At 39.3% G+C, this 7,398-nt stretch overlaps 2 non-coding genes across 2 annotated transcripts; one reads left to right on the top strand and one right to left on the bottom strand.

The window, feature by feature from the left end:
- Positions 1-4,967: 4,967 nt before the first annotated feature.
- trnac-gca lies at positions 4,968-5,039 on the top strand. Its single transcript has one exon. It is a non-coding gene; the product is annotated as a tRNA-Cys (tRNA).
- A 449-nt stretch (positions 5,040-5,488) lies between these two features.
- On the bottom strand, positions 5,489-5,560 carry trnac-gca. Its single transcript has one exon. It is a non-coding gene; the product is annotated as a tRNA-Cys (tRNA).
- Between the last annotated feature and the right edge of the window lie 1,838 nt (positions 5,561-7,398).

The raw sequence follows: 7,398 nt of genomic DNA, 5'->3' as shown, positions 1-7,398 counted from the left end.
TTGACACTTCAGCTCATTTTAGTTTGAAGGCTGCTGCTGTCGATACGTTTATTCTGCGGTGACCTTTAGATGAGATCTGGTGCCAAAATTCTACATTTTTCAGACAAAAAAATACATGTATTCACTTCATTCTTGAATCAACAGCATTTACACGATTACAAGACACTGCGTACTTTTCGCTGAAAGTCAGACTAATGAGATTCTTTCACGATTACCAGCTGCAAAATGCAGACACCCCCGCCGATTCAACACTGAATAGGCGGCGGCTGAGATACAGCTGGCCTTTACAGTGAAAGGGTAATAAATTCATGGAGAAAACCTAATTGTATGATGAAATGAATAGCTGGGCAAAGAAAATACAGTTTCATTCTGCATTGTCTAGACTAGAGGAGCTTTATCAACATCATATCAGCAAAGGACGAACATCAATAATTACATAAATCAGGTATTCCATGAATTTATATGTAAGCTGGGTGAACTTAGATCAATGAAGTTTTACTTCCACTACATCGCATATGGGCCGTTCTGCAGAAGGTTTCTGATGTTGAGAGATCCCAAAAACTCATTGATCCAACATCAGTCAGTGATCTGAGCATCACTTAGTTTATTAAACCATAAAGTGAGCCGTACGCTTTGCCATCCACCAGCTGATATGACCACTAATGGATGGAGGAGTTACAATGGAACCAAGAATAGTAAAGTTAACTTTGCCAAATTGTGAGTAATATCTGGCAGTGTTTCTCTCCCAGGTCTTGATTTAGATTTCACAGCCTCTTATTCCATTTTTGGCCCTCATATTGTATTTGAACTGGTGTTAATAAAACCACTCTGTGTGATCCGGAAAAACATGGCTGCCCGTTGGCATTGTTGTGGCTCTGTGAATCACTCCACAGTTTCTTTCTCAAAGGACGCTTTGATGAGAGGGAGAGCAGAGCAGAGTCGAGCGAGAGAGTCGCGGGAAGGCGTGAGGGAGGAAGAAGGGGGGAGGATGCTGAGAGGGAGAATCACGGCCGTATTGTTGTGTGTTTTCCCAACGTCAACAGTAGAGGAAGTGGAACAGAGCAGCTAAATATACAAACAGCACAATGAGGCAGCGAGCGTGGAGGAGCAGCTGTGGAACATGGCCGTCACCAGGTTTATACCGAGGACTGCCTTTAATTAATACAGGAAGAGCTGACTGAGAGGACACGCTGCTCCTCAGATACCCCCCCACCCACACATCCAGACAGTCAACACATGCTTACACACCTTTAACACCACATTCTGTCAGGGTCAGGATGTACAATATGGAGGACGGAACCTGCCAAAATCAATAATAAATGACTCGATAAATAAATAAATATGTCATTAAAAGTAGCAAAAATAATATAAAAAATAAATGTAGCCATTAATTAATTGATAAAATGTGACATAAATTGACATTTCTTTTTTAATTTGCTTCTTTATCTATTTATCCTTGTAATAATTCCCTTATTTATTTACTCTTGTTTAATTTTCCGTTTATTTTTTTAAGTATTTATTTTTATTATTTATTTAAATGTAGTTATTTATTTTTGCATTTATTTTTAGTTATTCATTTATTTTTTATTTATGTATTTTTGCATTTATGTTTATTTATTTTATATATATTTCAAAATGTATGTATTTATTTACATATTTATGTATTTTCTTTAAATAATAAAAATAAATACATAAATAAATAAAGGGGAAAATTAAACTGAAGCATAAATAAATAAAGGTATTAATACAAAGATAAATAAAGAAGCAAATTGAAACAATCAATCAATTAATTAATGGCTACATTTATTTTTTATATAATTTTTTTGTTACATTTAATGACATTTATTTATTTAGTCATTTATTTATTTATAAATTTATTTTTGATTTTGGCAGGTTCCGTCCTCCATAAGGATGAACAGCTTTACATGATTTAGCTCATTCATCAGCAGCCGTTGGTTTCCATTTATTTCTGTACACTAATAATCGACAGACTCAAAACTTTACTTTCACAAAGTTACACTAAGAGGACACTTGAGAGGCAATAGAAATGCTCCAAATCCCGTATTTAGCACGTTTAAGAAACCTACAAAATGTCACTGTGTCGTGTAGAATGTAAGACATCACATTTGAAAACTATCACATGTAATATCACATACGAAATCCCTTTTATATGTGATAAATATAAAAACACACGATATAGGTATGTCTTTATAATGGAAGCAAATAATGGCCATAAACATAGATTCATATAAGCAGCTGAATACCTGATTGTAGAATTTAATCACTACTGAAAACGTATTCTTGAAAAGTAAATACCATTAAATTTAATACGCTGAAATATTTTACTTTGAAAACCACCCGTCTGAATTCATGTGACAGATATAAGAAGATTTATTACATAACATATCATTTGCTTCCACACACTTTTAGACGCAATGGATGTAAATCACTTGTGAAAGTATGCCCAGGACCCGTGAATAATAGGAAACGTCTAGACTTCTTGTGCAGTACCTCAGCTATTGTGACATTACGTAGCACTGGTATATCCCCTATGTGTGTGTGTGTGTGTGTGCGTGTGTGTGTGTGTGTGTGTGTGTGTGTGTGTGTGTGTGTCCGGTTTCCCCCTGTCCAGCTCATGAGGGAATTGGACCTCTTGGCCGCTGGAGAAAACAGGAAGAAATGCAGCAGACGTTTTTTCCTCATTACCGTGGCAACAGCGGATGCAGTTGTTGTGACTTTATATGGACCTGTACAGTACCATGACTCAGTTAGTGATAAACACATGACAGCATGACTGGACAACAACAACTTCATCTGTACTGACATATATATAAAGGACTCTGTTATCAACAACACCTGACTGCAGCATGAGTACCAACAGTTTCCAGAACAGGAGGCTGAGCAGTACGTCACCGTCTTTCAGAGGTGGACTCCAGAGGTTGTCTGAGGGGCACAAAAATATAAAAAGGTCACTAGCTGCATGTGGTGGAGCACCAGAGCCAAGAAACCTTTCTAGCATGTATTCATGCCGATATGGCTCAGCATCACGTTTGGCGTGACTAGAAGGGCAAGTTTTCTTGCACTTTGGGCCACAGTAGAGAGCACTTTATCATATTTTATCAACCATACGGGCATCAAAGAAGGCACTTTTGCTGCAAGCTTTAAACATGCAGATAATCCTTTGAAATACCCTTAGTAGGAAAAATATGATTAGCTCAAATTAAATGACAGAAAAATATATATTTTTTGAGAATTTAAAAAAAAATCTTAAATGGAAATAACCAATTAAATCCCTTTAATATATTGTAGTCTGTTTATTTATCCCTTAAATAATCTGACACCTGGTGTGAACCGTCGCAAAATGTGGAGCAACCCCCTGAAAATTGCACCTTAAATGAGAAACGGTTGTTTTATAGTACAATTTAAGGTGTACCTGTACCAGTGGAGGACTCTGAGAGGACACCAGCTGCATGCGGTGGGGCACCAGCGTTCAGAAACCTTTCTAGCATGTATACATGGAACTGCATCACGTTTTCTCCACTGGAAGGGCACTCTGGAGCAGTGGTTCCCAACCTGGGGTCAGGGCCCCCCTTAGGAGGGCGCCAAAGATCTCGGGGTGCGCCAGGATTTGTCTGCTCTGTGGTTGTCAAAATGTGTAACTAAAATCACAATAACTTTTTAAAGTTTTTTTCTTTACTGGATAATTTATACAAAAGTCTGTATATAAAACTATTAAAAAATATATTTATTTGCTACTTAGTAGACCGCGTTATGTTTAAGCCTGGTATTCCTGCACTGTAGCAGACAAAGATCAGGCTACACTAATATTATTCATATTTTACTATTAGTAGAATTAGATTCCGGTAGTGGCTGCGTAGGAATGTTTCCAACTCGTGTGATTTAAGCATTTCCTATAACTCAAGAGTGTTGTAAAGTCCAAAAGTCCAAATTTGATGAAAAAAGATTTTAAAAAATCATGTTGTTATCTAACAAAATATCCATATTTGTCGGCGTTTAGCTGACAAGTTATATTCATTTAAGAATATTAATTTAAAGCTGAAGTAGGCGAGATTAGCAAACATGATTTAAAAACGTTGTTTTTATAAAACGGTTGCTGTATCCTGACAGTAGTACAAGAAACAGGTAACCTGGAAAAAATCATGTTCCTCTGTGTCCTCCGGTGCTCAAGCATTCAGAGCTGATCTGAGGTCTGCTGTCCAGCTGCCGTCTATGAGAGCCGGCTGTCAATCACTCACGAACTCCGACCAAGCGGTCAAACTAGGCAGCGCTGATCAAATATGAATCAATATTATGTTACGTTAATGCCTATTTCTCTCCTCAGATGTTTTCAGAAACATCTTGTAGTGCACGGTTTAGCTGTAAAATACGATACGATACGAGTAAGGGGGGGCTTCAAGGAAAATAGGTTGGGAAGCACTGTATCATATTTAATCTACCATACGGGCATCAAAGAGGGCACTTTTGCAGCGTTTCTTTCTAGCATGGGGTCGATCATTCATCATAAAATGCCGTCACTGATCCCAGCAGCATATTCAAACATGGCTCTTAAAGTCTGAGGTTTGTTCATCCTTTACCAAATAATGTCCTGGATCCTTCCTTCATTCATATTCATAGTTGATGCTTTTACTCGGTTGGGTTACTTTTTAATCCCTGGGTAAATGACGGGTACAACAGTTTTAGATTCAGTGATCAATGCTGTTGATCGATAAGCATAATAGCCCCTCACTATCAGAGGGTACAGCTCAGTTTGTGGAGCATTTTACGGCAAGAGGTCTCCAGTTCAAATCTGATCTGGTGGTGTGGCTACTTTTACCTTTTCTTTAAAGTGTAAACTCTCCCGATGTTGAAGCATATGGAATGAATTGGGTTATATGAACTGAGCGTGTTTTGCCAATAGTCATCAATGCTTTGCTGACACATATAGCGGTGATTATTTCCATGAATGTGGGGGTATAGCTCAGCGGTAGAGCATTTGACTGCAGATCAAGAGGTCCCCAGTTCAACTCTGGGTGCCCCCTAGATTGCCTTTGTTATTTAAAAAAGCTCTTTCGGTGGACAGGAAGTGACAGCTTTAATATCCTCATTCAAGCATGACTTCCGAGCTGGGCTGACTGGGCCAGCTGTGTAGATTTCACAATAGCACAACAGAATACCCAGACAGCACGTATAGGGCTCCCGCTAAAAGACGATCACCACTCCGAATGAGGCCATCAACTGTCCTTTTTACAACTAGATTTTGACTATGAAACATGTAACTATAATTCTCACATGTTGATGCTCGTTTGGTGCTGGTGTCAGCACAGTCTTTGGTTCCTGCGTACGATCGTAGCCCTTAAACTGACCTGACTGAATAAAAATGTGTGTTTTACCAAATTGCACAATCTTTAGGAACAGTCATGCTTGAATGCGGATATCAAAACTGTCACTTCCTGTCCACCAAAGAGCTTTTTAATAACAAAGACAGTCTAGAGGACACTCAGAGTTGAACTGGGGACCTCTTGATCTGCAGTCAAATGCTCTACCACTGAGCTATGCCCGCTATTACAAGACAATCCCTTACACTTATTGATCAGCAAGCATCAGTCCTAAACTCTGACAAATTTGGTGACTGCTCATTTAACTCATTAAACTTGATTCAGGTCTGTGACCCTCTCCAAGCACAAGCCACTTCTCTGCAAGTTCAGCATGTTCATGTATGATCCAGTCCCTCTACTTCAGGACTGAATCTTGAGTGTAGGGATCACAGGTGGTGCTTTAAAATGAGCAATTTAATACCTGGAGGAGAATAGCATATCATAACTCAGACGTTGCAGGAGTTTTTGCTGTTGCATGTCGTAGCATATTTGCATCATCTGAATAAGTAAAGTAAACATTCCAACGTTATCGTCACACAAGAAGAGTTAAGGACTCGCCAGCGTTTCATGACTGTTGGAAGAGAGAGAATAAAGAGAGACTGAAAATATTTGACTTTTGACCTCCTTTAGTGTCTCATAACATCTGACATGAAAGAGGAAAAGGACCTGACACACATTAGGAAGACAGCGCCTCCCGACACCACCCACATATGCAAACACATGCACATACGAGCACACACGCCAATAATAAGTGAGTGTCCCAAAGCAGATACAGTGCTGCCGCCGCCGGTCTTATAAACTCAACTGATATTTAAATAGAGTTAAGGAGAGACAACAACAGAGTACGATGCATGAAGAACTGCAGGGAGAACATGCAACTCTGACACACTGTGTTAATTGTGGGAGCGACAATCTGGTGTTAATGAGGTGAAGGTGGATGCTCACTGTTGTTTTAGAGGGTTTGAAAATCAGAGAAAAAGATACACCACAGAAATTATCCATGAGTTTTAGGCCCCGTCTACACGAATACAGATATTTTTAAAAACAGATATTTTCCCCTCCATATATATATATGTATATATATGGATCACAAAGGTTGTGTGGTATATATATATATATATACCACACAACCTTCGTTTTACAAAATATGTCCGTCCAAACTCGAATGCCAAAACGACTCAAAATGCTCGCCGTGATATTTACGTTGCCACAAGTGAGATCACAAGTTAAGGGTCAAGGAATTGTGTTACAACCCTTCTCACTCCCTTTTCCTTCGGCTTCATTACATTCAGTTGGATAAGAGTTATTGTTGGTGGGGGGGGGGGGCTGGGATTCCTGTCATGAACTGTCTCTTTACATGCATAAATGAGGAAAGGGAGGTCATTCAGGTTTCTGTCCATCGCCCTTCTGAGTGCTCCAAACCTCGCCTTCAATTGCCATTCGGCCTCAAAATGTTTAATGTGTCCCTGTTTTGTCCTCCTGTGACTGGGACATTTTTCAGATATAAAGTAGTAATTAGTCCGAGCAGTGCTAACAAAACGTAAAAAAGCCAGTAGTCCGCCATCTTTGTTGTTGTTTCTGGCGCATGCTCATGACACAAAGCAACAATGAGAATAAAATGAGGAGAGGACGCCATCGTTTCCCAAATCACACTTCTGTCTGATCTAACGTTACCCATTTCATAACAGGTGATAATAATAAACAAATCTCATACTAATACGTTATATGATAATGGTATCTGGTAGTCGGACTCTGCAGGGGTCTAGTATAGAAATCTATGTCGATTACAGCGGCTGCCAGAGCGGTTTTTGCCCCCTGAATGCGCCGCACGCTCCCAGTTAATGTTTGTATACAAGAAACCCGTCTATAAAACTGTTGAAATTGCTGGTGAAGTCACTGCTCAGACAGACACAGGTGTATCCAGTATGTAAACGTGTGTGTTATTACCATGAAAACAGAGTCTGGGTCTGCTTGGTTGTGCTGCAACATGACAGCGTCATATTTACGAACAGTTTTTAAAGCC

The sequence above is a fragment of the Sebastes umbrosus genome, chromosome 3 (assembly GCF_015220745.1).
Source record: "Sebastes umbrosus isolate fSebUmb1 chromosome 3, fSebUmb1.pri, whole genome shotgun sequence".
NCBI classification, from domain to species: domain Eukaryota; kingdom Metazoa; phylum Chordata; class Actinopteri; order Perciformes; family Sebastidae; genus Sebastes; species Sebastes umbrosus.
The sequence above is the reverse complement of the archived record's forward strand: the minus strand, read 5'-3'. Positions and strand labels throughout refer to the sequence as shown.